General features: G+C 44.7%; 1 pseudogene; it reads left to right on the top strand.

Moving 5' to 3' along the window:
- The window catches only part of LOC116856860, a 122,066-nt pseudogene extending 105,335 nt beyond the window's left edge, over positions 1 to 16,731 (top strand).
- The last annotated feature ends 907 nt before the right edge of the window (positions 16,732 to 17,638 follow it).

Consider the following 17,638-nt stretch of genomic DNA (forward strand, 5'->3'; position numbering starts at 1 on the left):
AATGGGAAAATCTCGTCTGTAAAACGGACTTGCTCTTGAGTCTTCGGACCCCATATCTAGTGTTGCTGCTGCTTCTATTTTTTAAACATAAGATGGAAACAAGAGAATTTATGATTGGTTTTTAGAATGTGTACTTTCCTACACCCTTGATAACTGTACTGAAATCACAGAAATAATCTCATTTTAGAAATGGAATTATCCTAACATCCTAAGTATGAAAGGAGTACTTTGTTGATTTGGAAAAAAAAAAAAATGGGGGTGCCTGGGTGGCTCAGTTGCTTAAGTGTCTAAATCTTCAATTCAGATCGTGATCCCAGGATCCCAGGGTTGAGTCCCACCTCGGGCTCCCTACTCAGTGGGGAGCCTGCTTCTCCCTCTCCCTCTGCCACTGCTCCTGCTTATGTTCTCTGTCTCTCTCTCACTCTCTCTCAAATAAATAAAATCTTTAAAAAAATAAATAAAGGTAGAACTATCAGCAATCCTACTTTTCGGTATATGACCAAAGAAAATGAAAACAATACCTAGAAGAGATGCATCTGCACCCCTATGTTCAATGCCCTATTGTTCACAACAACCGAGACTTGGAAACACCCTGTGTCCTTCAACGGATGAATGGTCAAATAAAATGTAGTGTATGGATAGAATGGCATATTATTCAGCCATAAAAAAATAAAATAAGAAAATCCCACCATTTATGACAACATGAATCCTGAGGGCATTATGCTAAGTAAAGTAAGTCAGAGAAAGATAAATAACTTACGTGTGGAATCTAAAAAAGTTGAAGAAGCAAAGAACAGGTTTGGTGATTGCCAAGGCTGAGGAAAGGTGAGATGGGGGAAAGGTGTGATGTTGGTCAAAGTGTATAAACTTCCAGTTATAAGAGGACTAAGTTCTGGAGGTTGAATGTATTTCATGGTGATTATAATTAACAATACCACATTATATACTTGAAATCTGCAGAGATTAGATCTCAAATATTCTTAGCGTATACACAAAAAATTCTAACGATGTGAGGTGATAGATGTGTTACTAACTTTATTGTGGTAATTGTTTCACAATGTATATGTATCAAATCATCATGTAAACTTACAGAAAGCTATATGTCAATTACATCTCAATAAAGCAGAGGTAAAAGAATTTAAAGAGAATCATGAACAACCTTGAATTTCAGATCCTTAAAAAAAAATTAATAAAGGTGTAGGGTTCAGGAGTCAGGTCTAAATCCAGGCTATCTCCCTTTCTTTAGATAATTTATTTAACCTTTCCTGCCCTGATTTCATATACTGAGTGGAAGTATTTATAAAAGAATTGTTGTAAGAATTAAAATCATGAATATTGAGGGTCTGTCAGAGAGTAAGTGGCCATTGCTTCTGTATTCCCAGACTTAGGAAACCTTGCTTGGTACATTGTTGGAGTTGACAAAAACTAATAAATGGATGGATAGATGGGTGGATGGGATGGATAAATGGATGAATGGATGGATTAATGAGTGAATGAATGAACGAACAAACAATGGGAATGGTCCAACAGAGAGGAATCTAAAATGCTCTACATAGTAAATCCCAATATACAAATGCAGGATTATAAACAATGCAGATCTTTGGATCCTTCCCCACAGACATTTTCTTCTCTTGGATTCTTGATTCCACCCTCTCCTGGCTCCTGTCCTACCTCACTGCTGGCACCATCTCAGGATGCAGAGGAGGAGGAACTCGAAGAGATTAGAGTACATAGACAAAGAAGAACAAGGGGATCATTGAGATGGTGCCAGCAGTGAGGTAGGAGACAGTTTGTCGCCAATAGAAATCACAAACATTTTCACATTACATTGGAGTTGTTCCAGGTATCTGAAGATATCATTTACATTTTTATTACTTTGAAATTATGGTCATAATTTCTCAGAGCTTGGGTTGTTAGTTTAACTCATCCTCCTACTAGACCTATTGTTGAATGTATTAATACAGGAGCATGTTATATTACTCATCACAATTTTTTTTAAATTTTATTTATTGAGGGGTGCCTGGGTGGCTCAGTGGGTTAAAGCCTCTGCCTTTGGCTCAGGTCATGATCCCAGGTCCTGGGATTGAGCCCCACATCAGGCTCTCTGCTCGGCAGGAAGCCTGCTTCCCTTCCTCTCTCTTCCTGCCTCTCTGCCTCTTTGTGATCTCTCTCTCTCTCTCTCAAATAAATAAATAAATAAAATCTTTTTAAAAATTATTTTATTTGTTCATTTGACAGACAGAGATCACAAGGAGGCAGAGAGGCAGACAGAGAGAGAGGAGGAAGCAGGCTCCCTGCTAAGCAGAGAGCCCGATGCGGGGCTCAATCCCAGGACCCTGAGACCATGACCCGAGCTGAGGGCAGAGGCCTCAACCCACTGAGCCACCCAGGCGTCCCCTACTCATCACAATTTTTAAAAACTTGTTTATATTTTAATGTTTTTCCCGTGTAATCATATGCATTTTATGTTGTGCATGTAAAAACATCATTGTAAGAAAAAGTCTAGTGGCTTCACTAGATTCCAAAGGGGTCCATGGCATAAGAAAAGTGAATCATTCTTGATCTAAGTGATAAGTCCTAAATTTCTATCTTCAGTTCTGAGTTGGTTCTAATGGCAGCCTCAAGAATTCAGTTGCCTCCTTGACCCCTCCATCATGGGTGTCCAGAAGGCATCTCAACATCAGACACAGAGAAATAAGCTCAGGGGTTCCATCCTTAGCTACTCTTCCAGTCCCCACTTCAAATCGCTGGAACTCCAGGACCACCACCTCCAGAACAGCCCCTGAAATTCTCTAGTCAATGAGCTTCAGGAAAAATTAACAAGCCAGGTGTCCCCCAGAAAAAGCAAGTTTATTCTTTTTTTTTTCTCTAAAGATTTTATTTATTTATTTGGCAGACAGAGATCACAAGTAGGCAGAGAGGCAGACAGAGAGAGGGGGAAGCAGGCTCCCTGCTGAGCAGAGAGCTCGACCAACACGACCAACACGGGGCTTGATCCCAGGAGCCCGGGATCATGACCTGAGCAGAAGGCAGAGGTTTTAACCCACTGAGCCACCCAGGAGCCCCGCAAGTTGATTCTTATTTTGAAGAAAGGAGCACAAAATGATTGGAATAGTTAGGAGGAGTCTTTTCAGAAAATTTCCAAACCAGAAACTTCCTTTAGTAGTTACTAGGGATGAATTCTATCCCCACCCCCCTCCCTAGAGTTGAAAATTCTTATTGTCCATCCTTGTGAGGTCTACCCTAGGGTAGGACAAATCAGGGTGGGTGGGGCAGAGTGGAGGATGAAAACAAACAGATCCTCTAAAATGAGTTTATCCACACCCAGCCAGTAGGACTCACAAGGCATTCTCAAAGGGTATAAGGCACAGGTGAGCTAGGGAGTGAAACTGGCATCTGTCCCTCCCATCACATCCACCAGTGAGGAGGCACAGGAAAGTGTAGAGATCATCTGTGGCTCCAATGGTGGCGCAGAGAACCAAATTTCCTTTCCTGAAATGGTTTTCTTTGTGTAACTCAGCAAGTGTGTGACAGGCTCATATTCTGAATTAGCCCCATGACCTATTTGTATGTTTAGCCGTAAAGGTCACTCTGGTTTGGGATTAATCGTTGACTATGAGCTCATTGAACAAGTATTTTGTGAGGAGAGGGAAACTAACATTTACTGAGTGGGTGTTCCATTCCAGGCACAATGCTGGAGGTTTTCAATGTGTGATATCATTTAATCTTCAATGAAATGTCAGATCTCTTGGGATTAAGACTGGACCATTGGCTCATGTTCACCCTACATGTCTACCTGCTGTCAACTCATGTTTCTACCTTCAGCATGGCTTCTAAGGCACATCCAAACTCACTCAAACTTCCCTCTCTATTTCCCTGCTCACATCCCTTATGAGAATCCCAAACATTGCCAGGACTCTCCATGCCCTCCCCAGGTCATCCCACAAAACTACTGATCTCTAAGGTGGCTTTTCTAAGTAAATGATAGCCAGATTACCTTTAAAGACTCCATATTTTTTCCACATTGCCACTCTCCTTCGCCCTAATCACCAAATGCTAGCCTAACTCTCCAAATCCGTCCAACTGGTGTCCCAGCTTCCAGTCTGGCCTCTTCACAGATCCATTCTCCCTCACTCAGAATATCCCAGTGGCTTCTCATAGTTTCTTAGAACAGAATGCAGTTGTCTTAAGGGGAAGCCCCAGACTTTGGCTTTATTTTCTGTCACTCTAGCCACAAAGGCCTTGCAGATTCCAGATTCCATCCCATGTCAGGATCTTAACCTCCTCCACACCCATATAGACACAATAGTAGTCTTTAGATTTTTTGCAATTTAATACTTTACAGCGAGGTCCTGTCATTTGCTCTTAGGCTCTGATACCAGCTGTAGCTTTCAGGTTAAGTCCAAAGACGTTTTAATTTGGACACCCCGTTTTAAACCTTGACTTATACTTCATGTACATGCTTTCAAACGCACCCACAAACAGAATGATATACGGTTATTGTTCACCAAATTACTCTTTTAAAATGTAACTTGCAGAATCCTTTTATATTGATTCTTACAGATGTGTTTTATTCTTTCTGTTGCTTACTCTCTCCTGTTATGAATGTACCATAATTCTCAGTTTCCCCTATGAGCTGATCTAATGTTTTTCTTTTATTAATGCTACAACGAACATCTTTGTACATGTGTCCCCGAAAACTTGAGTATTTCTGTAAGTCAGTTTCCTACAAGTGGAATGCTGGAGCATATGAAATGAGCATTTTAAATGTTCATCTCTTTTGTCTAGCTGTCCTGAACCCAGGTATTAGAGAGCATGTGCTCTCTTGTGCTTTGTAACAGGAGAGGAAAACTTACAACAAAAATGCCCAGGCAGCAGCTGGAGACCAAAACAGGGCTAGGATGAGAAGAAGGGGCAAAAGAGGGCGATTTGAAAGCCTCCTGCTGGTGGTGGGAGGGTGAGTCCTCTGAGACTACCTCTAGAGGAGCAGCACCCTACAAGGCTGGGGAGGGAAGAGAAGCACCAGCGGGAGTGAAGAGAACCCAGGAGAGTGTCCAGCAGAAGGCAGCACCATCAGTAGAGCCAGGGGTCAGGTAAGTTAAAGAGAATGAGACCTGAGGAAAGTTGCTTGTATTTGGCAAGGAGGGTTTTCCGTAGTGTGGTTTCTGAAATTCTTTTTTTTTTCCTCTATGCCTCAGTTTATTATTATTTTTTTTTAGTTTTTATTTAAATACCAGTAAGTTAAAATACAGTGTAATAATTAGTCTCAGGTGTAAATATAGCGATGGTCTGGATTCTTATCAAGGATGTATCTGAGTTTCTGAATGTAGAAACCAGTACCATTTATTGGCTGTTTGCCCCTAAAGCCCTCTAGACCACCTCTGAGACAGAGAGGTCAAGGACCCACCATCACACAGCGGTGAGGGGTTAAGACCTCACCTGAGCCACTGTTCCCTGGACACAGAGAGCTGACTGTGTCCCCTGAACTAGATCAGAAGATCCCGGCTCCAAAAGTGTTGAGTTAGCTAGTCGTCCCCACCCATACGAAGGGTGGAAGCGCTTATTACCCTGAATCTCCTGACCATTTCCACGTGGGGCTCAGTTCCCGCCCAGCCTGGCCACTCAGACCACGCCTACCGGACACACCCACTCCAGGCCACGCCCACAGCCGGCAGTGTGGAGGGACCCATCCCAGCAAGCAGCTGAGCGAGGCTCACCTGGAAGCCTGACTGGTTCACTCACTTGTGTCACTTCAGGAGCTGCTCTCTCTGATGACGCTACTGTTGTCTGAGTGAGCAGGTGAAGAGAAAGGCAATAGGTGGGGGTGGGACTTCAGAGTGTCTACAGGGGCTGAACATTTAGCTTCGCCACTTATTAGCCAAGTAATGTGGACCCAGTTACCTGATGCCTCTGAGCCTTCGTTTCCTTGTCTGAAAAGAGAGGAAAGTAATAGAACCTGGGGTTATTTTGAGGATTAAATGAGGTAATATATGTGGTGAGCTTAGGAAAACGCTTTTTATAGATGAATGAAAGCTGGGAGGGGGCTAGCGGGGCCGGGGACCGGACGGAAAGGCAGTGTGGTACAGAGGCTCAGAGCACGGACTCTGGATGTGGTCTGTCTGGTTTGAGTCCTGCTCTAACAGGGAACTAGCACTCTGTCTAATCCACCTGTACGTCAGCTGCCTCAACGATGAACCGGGATGAGGGACAACACCACAGACTACTGTGAGGAGCCAGTAGGCAGGAGCGTTGAGAGCCATGGCTGGCCCACGACACCACGAAAGCATTTGCCATCCTTCAGCATTCTCCCTCCAGCTGTTAGTAGAGGAGCTAGTGCCTGATGGGCACCCTGCTTACTCAAAGGCATGATGAATTAATTCTCTAAGAATTATCTGAAAATGTCTTCTTTTGAGTTCCTTATTTTACACATTCATTCAGAAAATGTTCTTAATTCTTACTAGGCTAAGTGAAATAAGTCAGACAAAGAAAGACAAAGACCCTATGATTTCACTTATATGTGGAATCTAAAAAAAAAAAAAAAAAAAAAAAAAAAAACATACAGCCAGAGAACAAACTGGCAGTGGCCAGGGGGAGTAGGTGGAGGGATGGGCAAAATGCAGGAAGGGGAGTGGGAGATACAGGCTTCCAGTTGTCAAAAAAAAAAAAAAAAAAGTCCTGATTTCTTAAAATAAAAAAGTACTACCTTTGTCTGTTATTAAGAATTCTTTCCTCACTGGTGGAGAACTTCCAGAGTTCTCTGCCTAGTTAGTTCTAGGCTCTGAGGGGAAAAAAAATTGAAAACACAGTCTTCGCATTCAAGGCAGAGGAAGTAAGGTATGTACATAATCACTGCAAAGTGCAAGGAGCTCTGGTTGTGGTACCACCTCTCTATCTTGTTTAATCCCCACAGTCACAAATAAACCTCAACCTGCCATAGAGGAATGGGTGACACAAATGAAATTAAATGAGCGACAAGCACATGTGAGTTGTAAAATTTCTCCCTTCGCCCCCTTTTAGCTTGGAAAGATTTAGATGCCCAGACCTCTGCATGCAGGCTTTCTTTTTGTTCCTTCCATTAATCTTGCTTTGGTTCTCTATATACAGAGCAAGAGTGCTGCCCTGTGTAAATCATTTAAGGTTGTAGAGCCTTGTTTCAGTGTAAAGTGAAAATGCAATGGGGGGGGTGAAACTTGGAGGTGTGTAGCTAGGTGGGCTAACCTAGGAAGTGCGCAGATCCCAGGAGTCTGGCTTACGTCATCTAGGAAAGCCAGGAAGCATAACAGAGGAGGCATCCCAAGAAGGAGAAGCTTGAAGGGTAGGGGGAGCTTTGCCTGGTGAATTGGATAGGGAGAATGAGGGGGCAGGGGTGACAAGGTGGAACGTGATGTTCCCTACAGAGAAGCTGAATTCGCAAAGCAGAGTGAGAAAGCTTAGCATGTTCTAGAGGCCATGGAGAGTTCAGCATTGCCGAACCAAATCATGCTGGAGAATTAAAAGATAATGGAAAGTGGCAGGCAAGGACCAAGGTCTTCCTTACCGGGTTCAGGTGTCTTTTTCGGTGAGCAATGGGGAGCCACTGAAGAATATTGAGAAAGAGAGTGACATGATTAAATGTGCGTGTATGAAACACTTGGGCAGTCACGTGAAGATGAACTAGACAAATAAGAATGAGAGGCAAGACGTTGGCAAGGAAACAATAGCTATGATTGAGGTGAGTGTCTGAACAGGGCAGATGCTGAAGGATGGAAAGAAAGTAGGGATGGAGAGGGAAAACTGGTGACTGGCTGAGTGTGAGATGTGAGAGCAAGTTTTAACCGACTAAACTCTCCCTCAAGGTTCTGACTTGGGAAGCAGGGGGAAGGGCAATGCCACGCACAGGTGATGGGAAAACAGGAACAGGAACCTGTTTGGGGGGTTGATGTCAGTTTTAGTCATATTGGGCTGGAAGCACCTGTGGGAGCGTCAGGTGGAGATGTCCAATGGGCAGTTTCCAAATACGGGTGTGGAACATCTGCCACTTGCAAACTTGGACTTCATCCGTGTCCTTCCCTCCTTTCCTCCTACCCTCTCCCCACGGGTAGTTACAGGGTTGTGGATTCTTGAGAATGATGAGAACTCCAGACCCTTTCTTCAGGAAAATACATATGGACACGTGTAGAAGAGACACCTGTTCTCTCCCTGGGCGTCTCCTTTACTCTCACATGACTACCAAGCCATGGGCTTCTACCCCACACCAGGCAATTCTGTGACACCAGTTGGGTGTCCCGCAATTGAACTCAGTTCTGACACCATCTGTCTGGAGATAGCAGCAGATCCCACAGATTAAGGGCTCAGTCCCACAAGACCCTCCATCTCCACCCCCGCCCCCCCCCACCACACACACACTCCAGACACCAGTCCCAAGTCCAGGTTGTCACCTGTGCCTCTGACCCATTGGCTCTAAATCAGAGGCTTCCACAAACCCCTCACCAGGTTCAGTTAATTTGCTAGAAGGCTCACAGCGCTCAGGAAAACAGTTTACTTACTATTTACCAGTTTATGGGGAAGGAGAGGATAATGGATACAAGAGGAATCTCCAGAGAGAAGATAGGCATAGAGAAAGGTCGGTGGGAAGGGGAGAAGATCCCCTATGCCCTGCCTACACACACTGCTCTCCCCACAGGTCCATGTGTCCACCAGCCCAGAAGCCTTCTGAAGCCCATACTACTGAGATCTTTACGGAAGCATCGTGTGCATGACAGGTCAATAGCTCCGTTTTCGTCCCCTGTCCCCTCTCGCAGAATGGGAGTTGGAGCTGAAAATCCCAAGCTTCTAATCATGTTCAAGTCTTTCTGGTGACTGGCCCCCATCCAGGAGCCATCTAGGAGCCCATCCGGAGTCACCTCAATAGAACAAAAGATGACCCCAGTGCTCTTATCGCTTAGGGATTTACACGGGTTTGGGGGAGCTCTGTGCCAAGAACAGGGAATAATATCCCAACAGCATATTTTTCATTTAAGTCACAGTATCCCAGCATGCATGCTAAACAGGCTCTCAGGAGAGCCTATGCATGGATCTTATTAGCAAAACTGAGTCACACACCCATGGCAGAGTGAAAGGAAGCCCTTGGGACACTCCAAGGGTAGAAGAAGGGGAGCCACAAAGGCAACTAAGGGGGAGTGGCTGAAAGAGGAGGCACAAGAGGGGCCCTGGGGGCCTAAGTGTGGGGCCACTGTGACCAGGGCAGGCCAGGATCCAGCATCACCACCACCAGCACTGCCAAGGTTTTACGGGCTTGCAAGGAGGAGTCGCTGCTGGCATCTGTGAAAATTCTGTAGTGTGATGAGTGAGGCACAAGGAGCACCCGCAGATCAAGTGGGTTTAATGAGTGCAGACTTTTCTCCCAGCTCGAGTCTGTGAGATCTGAGGTCGTCATTCACAGATCGCCGCAGAGCCCCCTGCTCCCCGTGGAGCCCCCTGCTCCCCGTAACCAGTCATCACTGTGTCTTTCAACAGTTCTCGTCTCTTAGGTATTGAACGTCGGGGATGGTGCGAATACTTTGAAGAAAGAGTAAGGAAACAGAGAGCGGTGAGTGGAGGAAGAAAACAAAAGCTACGGAGAGATGTGAGTCACAGAGGGAATCACTGACTCGGGAATTATATGACACTCTGTGCATGCATGAGTAGGTTTCCCCTAAGGACTAAAGCCTGAGTTATCTGCTCTCCTATTCTATATGCACAGTCAGGAATTAATAAACATGCTGAGAGTGTCATTGCACTTAAGAGACAACATACAAAGATCTCTTTCCTCTCGGATTTGGTTTGCAAACTAATTGAAGGAAAAAAAAAACTTATTGTGCTTCAAGATAGACATGCACTTAAATAATCCACGTCTGCAGTGAGGCTAATTCACCCCACACGTACACGGCAAGGTTTATCACTGAAAGATCCATGATAAGGGCAGCAAGGGAACAATTTTGAAGAATGAGAGAGAGAGAGATCGCACCAGCCTTGTTATCTAGAAGGATGTGAAAACAGCCTTGGTGTCTTGCTTCTTGGAATTCATGCTTCCTGAGTACACATTACTAATTCTTCCTGGAAACACAAGGAAGAGTCTTTTTTTTTCTTGCGATGTCACTGAGGGCATCAAGTAAATACTCTGGGCATCTACACGGCCAGTCTTCCCTCCAGGGCCAGCTCATGGTCTCATGGTTCACTCCACACACAGGCCCACACGGAGGGAGTCTTAGGGCCTCAGCAGAACTTCTTTACTCAAGACCGTAGGATTTCTTTGCAGTTATAAAATCCTAGGAATATTCCGTTGATTGATTTATAATTACTTATCATTCTATTCTTAATTCTAAGAACAAGAACAGTCAACACTTCAATAGCCCTTAGCTACGTACTAAGAATGAGTCTGTGTGCTTTCCACATAAACTCACTCGATCTTTATGAGAGCAGAGAGACTGGCTGAGTCACTGCCCAAGGCCACACAGCTAATAAGTAACAGAGCTGGAATTGAAGCCCGGTACCTGTTCCTAACCACCACCACCTCGTTCTAATCTGTATGCTTACCACACAGAAAATGCAAGAGTGAGATAAGAAACAACCATGTTCCCGCCAGTCAGAACTGACTACCAACATTTAATCCAATTCACGCTATGACGTTTCTTTTTTGAAGAGTCGAAATAGTGCCTACAGACGACTCATGTCAAGGACCCCCGGGCCACTGGCCCATCCTTCCTCCTCGTGCACTGTAACTATTTTCACAAATGTAGCTCATCTTCTTCCAACCCGATTGGTTGGTGCCACTGGCACTAACAGGTAAAACGGTGCCCTTTACTGTCACCTGACTGTTGCCTGTGTCCTGTTTAAGGAACACGACCGTGGCCACCCCCCTCCAAAAATCCTACCCTTGTTTACTGCACTCAGATGCCATTACCAAACCAAAGACTGAGATAAAACTGAAGTACGGTGACTAATAGGGCTCCATCTGGAGAATAGGTGTTCAGGCAGATTATGTGGCAGAATATTCTGGCAGGACAGGGGAGGAGCAAGAATCACTTCTACAAGGGACTTCAAGAGCCGGACTTCCATCTCTGCCCCCAGGACTACCCACCACAGACTCCATATCTCAGGCCACGGCGACTCCATCCAGGAGCTCAGGCCAAGTTCTTGGCATGATCTTCAGCTCTTTCTCCTGAATTCCATGGCCCACAGTTCAGGTCAGAGGTCTTTGTTTTGTCCCCTGATGACTTCCAGGTGTCTATAAGAGTGCCTAGCTCCTGGTAAGCTCTCAGTACCTATTTGTGAGGGAACTGAAGGTGCTAAAGGCAGACAGGAAACACCAGGGGAGTTGAGGGGGAAGCCCAAGTCTTTAAGGCAGACAGGCTGGGTTGGATTGAGTCTGGGCAAAACCCAACCTTCTGTGTAGTGTGGACACACATTACGCATCCTTACATCAGACCTCACCTGTGCTCTCCAACACCACTGGTATTTCCCTGGCTCAAAACAGTCTTGGATGGAGACAAGTGAATATACCCGTTTTACAGGCTGTTAGATATAAGCCCTGTATTTTATAAAAGCAGTCAATATCCATGCTGCCAACTTGGGATTTTTGAACAATTAAGAAAATATGTGCCAAATATTGAGTGTATGCCAGGTACTGTTGTAGGTGTTGCAGATGCATCAACGTGCAAAACAAAAATCTCTGCCTTCATGGAGCTTGCAGCCTAGCCGGGGAAGCAGGCAATCAGTGTAGTCAATAGTATGTCGCAATGTTTTAAAAGGGGTGAAGGACAGGAATTTTTATTCTGGAATAAGAATAATGATCATTTAAAAAATGAAAGGATTTAATAAACCAATATTTGCTCACTAAATCCTGGAAGGACTAGAATCAGGACAGCCCTCAGTTTTATTTTGGAAAAATTAAGAAAAATAGGGTCAGTGTGCTGTCCCCTGAGTGGGAGAACCATCACATTTTGTCTAAAATACAAAGTGCCCTGGGTTTGAGAACATAGTCATGCTGAAGACCACCTTCCTGCATGGTCTGTGTCGTCTTTCTCCCTCATATGCTGCCCATTTGATGCACTATCCTCTTCGCCCACCTCCTTTCCAGGCTCATGATCAGGAAACCGTGGATCAGAGCACTTGAGTGACTCGCTCAGGTCCTGCGCGTGGGCTAATGACGGGAGAATGGGGAGCCCAGGTTCTGACACGTGTAGGTGTTCTCGAATCATCCCCTGGCTAGAAGTGTAGAATCTCAAGGGCTGGACTGGGTTGGGTGAAGGGAGAGATGAGATCCAGAGGTATAGACAGCTCTCATGGCTATAGTATTCCTTTATTCAGGAAATAATTATTTACAATAAAATAAAACTAATCTACTGAGCATAGTATGGTCCAGCCCTGGTCCACCCTTTCATAAATAGTCTAATTAGATCCTCATAAAATCCTAGGACGTCTAGGAAACCGAGGCTCTGAGATGTTGAATGAACTGCTCAAGACCCCAACCTAAAAGTGGGGGAATCAGGAGCGGACAGACCCCGGCAATCTCGCTTCTGAGCTCTTGAGGAAAAAAGAAACCAAAACATACGTGTGCAAAAAAGAGAAGCGATAACACATACTTCATGTTACTTCGCATCAGAGGCTCCTAATGGCTGGCAGACCCACTTTAAAAAATGGTAGAAGGCACCTGGGTAGTTCAGTGGGTTAAGCAACTGAGTCCTGATTTAGGTCGTGATCTCCGAGGCGGGAGAGGGCAGGGCGGACATCGTGAGACTGAGCCCCACATGGGGCTATGTGTTAAGCACGGAGCCTACCTGAGATTCTCTCCTTCTCCCTCCGCCCCTCCCCTGCTTGCACTGTCTCTAATTTAAAAAATAAAAATAAAACTAAAAAAATAAAAAAGTGGGGGAGGTCGCATTTGCATTAAAATTAGCCTGATCTCCTTATTCTGCTATTTTGTGGCTCCCTGTGCCGGTATGTCCTCTGTGTGTAGAGACTCTGGCTCCATGGAAGGTCCAGCTCTGCACCAACTATCCACCAAATAATTTAATGCCAACCAATCATCCTTACTCAGGGGTCTCCAAACCACAACTTTGGAATCTTAGCGTTCCTCTTCTATTTGTGCTAGGATTGTTACATAAAGTGTAGCTCCTCATAGACTGGGCTATTTGATTACCCTGAAATGCAATCCCTACCAGTCAATATAAATGTTCACTTTACCCCTTAACTACTTTCACAGTAAGGAATTAATCCTGCTTAAGTGACCACAAAGACGAGAGGTATTTTCTAGAATTTTTTTTTTAATCTTCATGGACTTGGAACTTTTCATATACTTGATGTCTTTCCACTATGAACATTGTTCTTTTTGGTGTGAAAATCACCTTGACTTGGACTCCTTTTGATTTCCTTTTCAGATCACTCCTTCAGATACAATCTTCAGGCTTAAAAGCTTCCTTGTTTACAGAACTTGTTTACAAGTTCTTAAGTGTCCTGTCTGGTTCCTATCAGGATGATAGCATTTAGAAGCCAAGATCCGGGCCCTGAGAACTTCTATATAGCTCCCCTCTGCGGCCTCCAGGAAGGGTCCTGTCCTGGAGAGGAGGTTCTATGGTGCTCAAGACAGTCAGGTCCTTGACAAGAGGTGGGCTAGCTCTTAGAAGATTCAGAGGTTTGAGACAGCTCAGTGGGGAGCTGAGGACCAAGCAATGCGAAAGAACCAGTCCAAGTTCAAGTGAAAATTCTCCAAGGCCAGTCTGAGGGGCCGGGAAGATTAGTGAGCAAGGAAGACAACAAAACAGGATGAGTCGAGGCCGAGGTGTTTCTGCCCGGTTCCTCTGCCAACAGACAACAATGGTGAACAATATCCCAGTGTGTGCAATTCTCAGAAGAGAAAGCTGAACATAGGATTTCTTTTTTTTTTTTTCTTTTAGTCATTAAAATTAGCACGGAGTGGATGAATAGAAGTTACTGGAATTTTTTATAAGTTTTGATAAGTTTTGAAACCTGCCAATGAACGCTAACAAAGCAAAGGATGTGTAACAACTAAAGTTAACGGAAGAATTCAGGAACCAAAGTTTTCTTGCCTAATTTTACCTAGTTTTGACAATTTGTGATTGTGATTGTGTGATGTGTGTGATTGTGTGATTGTGTGTGATTGTGTGATTTGTGTGATTGTGTGATTGCATATGTAGAATATAGTCCTTTTCTGCTTGTAAACTGTTTCTAGCACAGTAGATCAAATAGAATAAAATACTGATATTTCCCAGTGTCCCCAAATAATACCATCCAGATGTTCTAACACCTGGTTCAAGATCCCCAACACTATCTCAAGCTTCTGTCAATATGTGAAGTAATAGGGTAGTGATGGGTAAGGCTGAAATGAAAGTGAGCTCAAGATGTCATTCAAACATTTCCTTTCACACGTAGAGCAAATGTTAGAGCAACTTACAACATTTGGGGTACATCCTTAAGTTCTTTAAATTCAATGTCACTGATTTGAAGTTTCATATCACTGTTGGCATTTCTGTAATCAGGAGCTACTCTGCCTGACCAAGTCATCGCAAATCTTACCATTTTATGGGTGTGTTATATACGAGAAAACCCCTATACCAAAAATCTTAACTTCCATCAATAACAGAGTTTTTTATGTTGTTATTAATAAATCCATCCCAACTCTGACCTCAAATGACAAAATGTGCATGGAATCGGCACTTTACCACATAGGAGGAATGTGTGGGATAATTATAGATTCAAAGATTTAATACACACACACACACACACATACATACATACATATACATGGGTCCATATGTATATGGGCTTTCTGGGGATGGTGAGCAGCTGGTCAGTAGCTGAACATGTCAACAAGCACTTAGCTCAGTCAGCCGGGTCTACTTCCTCCAAGTGGGATAAGAGACCTTTGAGTCAGAATATCCTCAGTGTTATGTGGCTGCCAATCCCCTTCCACAAGAGAAGACTGCAACGACACAGCCCTCATCAGCCAGTATGGGAAACCATTAGCGAACACCAGATGAATTGCAAGTCTTCCATTCCTCGACCTAGGAAGTAGCTGCCATGCATCCAAGTGCAAGGTCCACACCAACGTGCTTAGCAGGCATCCAAGTGCAATGTCCACACCAACCTGCCTACCATGCATCCGAGAGCAAGGTCCACACCATCCCACATAACACAGTCCCGCTGAATGTCTCACAACAGAGCTCTGAGGCTAGCATGGCCCGCCTATACGACAAATGGAACCCTGAGGAAGACAGGCACGTGGCTGACGTTAGCTCCCACTTACAAGAAGCATAAACTTTATTGACTGTGTCAGGGAATAGGGAGGCAAGGTTCTGGTCCACTGCGAGGCTAGGATCTCCTGTGCACCCATCATCTGCATGGCTTAGCTCATGAAGACCAAGTAGGTTGCCTGAAAGGGGCCTTATATTACATCAAGCAGGGGAGTATGATCTCACCCAACTTTGGCCTCATGGGCCAGGTCCAGCAGGATCAATCTGGGATCCTGCCTTCCACACCTGCCTCCAGACTCCCTCCAGGCAAGGAGGGTCAGCAAGCAGGCTCTTCATTTACAGACCGTTTGCAGTCACTGAGCCCTGACGTGCAGAGTTCCTATGACACACATGCTATTTCAGTACCCCACCCACCTGAAGGGAGTCCATGGGCACAGGCACATCCTGCTAAAGCTGGGGTAGGGGCGGGGCCCCTGGGTGGCTCAGTCAGAAAAGCATCCACCTGCGGCTCAGGTCACGATCCTAGGGTCCCGGAATGGAGCCCCATGTTGGTCTCTCTACTCAGTGGGAAGCCTGCTTTGCCCTCTCCTCCCTGCTCTTGCTTTCTCCCTTGCTGTCTCTATCTCTCAAATAAATAAATAAAATCTTAAAGAAAAAAAATAATAAAGCTGGGGTGGGGCAAACAGCCCAGCCATAAGAGCAACTGTGGTTTTCTTTTTGGCGCATGTACTTTTCATACCGTGTCATGCTAAAGACCTCACTCTGTTCCCCTACCCCACGGGGAGAGTGAGCAGTCACCAGGCTTGAGGACGAATTTTAGACAAACCTGTGGGGTAGGTTCTCAGGGCCGAAGGCCAGGCCATCATGAGAGCACAGTGAGTACCGACTCCTGCACTTTCTGACCCCCGCCTTCTCAGGGCTGCCCAGTCCCTGCACCTAAGAGCTCCCCTTTCACTTGGAGCCTCGGTAATAAACACGTGCAGCAACAGGGAAGACAGCAGCTGCTAGCCTGGGGGAAGACAGGCACAAACGCAATTCATTTTTTTTTAAGATTTTATTTATTTATTTGACACGGAGAAAGAGATCACAAGTAGGCGGAGAGGCAGGCAGAGAGAGAGACAGGAGGAAGCAGGCTCCCCACCGAGCAGAGAGCCCGATGCAGGGCTTGATCCCAGGACCCCGGGATCACGACCTGAGCCGAAGGCAGAGGCTTCAACCCACTGAGCCACCCAGGTGCCCCCTCAATTCATTTTGAAGGAAGCAGTATTTCCATCTTAGTTTTTAATGTTGGTGGCCTCCATGTCTGTCTCTGTTGCCTCAGGACACACATTCATCACCATACAGGAAAACAACCCTACAGATTTTGTAGGGACACCATATATATGCTGATTTGACCCCTCAAATTTTTTGAGGTTCCCTCTTGAGTCCAACAGAGACAGTTGGTTGAAGTAGCAAGATATTGACATTCTGAGTTTCCTTTTCCCTTTAGGTTCTTCCCTGACCTTGACCTTCTGCTTCGGCATGATTCTTATTCACGCTTGAACATTTCTCCTTGCACAACTCCTCAAAAACACTCTGTGTCATTCGAAAAAACATTCTTCAGACCATAGACCAAAACTCATCCCTTTGAGGTGGTGGCACTGGGCGCCAAGAGAAAAAGGGTAACTTACTGTGTACTCCGGGTCAATGCTGTTGAAAACAGAAGTGATCCGTTTCCACAGCTCAGGGTCCATCTCTTGCAACAAGCGTGTTTGCTTCACTGCCCCGGGGGGTCGTCTTCAAGCTACTGACTTCGGCACTCGCCCATTTCACAAGGTGGTACTGCTTTTCTGTAGGTTTTTTCTCCAAGGGAAAAAACAGTGCTTTCTTAAAATCTGTATGAATGGGAAGAAAAACACTGTTATGGGTTCTTGTTTTCTATAGGGCAAAATAAAAATAGTTCAAGAGGAAATATATATTTATAAATTAACCATTCCATTGTCCACATACATAACTGACAGGCAAAATTTATATGTTCACATATGTGAATCATTCAGAAAACACCTCTTTTTATGACTTTTTACTTTGATATCATCTCAAACTTATAGAAGAGCTGCAAGAATAACATAAACTCCCATAACTTAATCAGATTCACCATGACCACATCGCCTCATTGGCTTTTTTTCATTTTCTCTCATACTCATAGAGTTTATACATCATCGCTTTTTTCCCTAAGCCATCCAGGAATAAATTAGAGACATCGTATCCCTCTATTCGTAATTATCCAGTTTTTACCTAAGGACATTCTCTTGTATAACACAGTATAGTTATGAAGATGAAGAAGTTTAACATTGATACACTGCTGAGACCAAATTCCAAATTTGGTCCACTTGCCCCCTCTGTGGTCCTTTATAACAAACACTGCCCTT

Source organism: Lontra canadensis, unplaced genomic scaffold (genome assembly GCF_010015895.1).
Source record: "Lontra canadensis isolate GAN:19392208 unplaced genomic scaffold, GSC_riverotter_1.0 scaffold113, whole genome shotgun sequence".
Lineage (NCBI taxonomy): Eukaryota > Metazoa > Chordata > Mammalia > Carnivora > Mustelidae > Lontra > Lontra canadensis.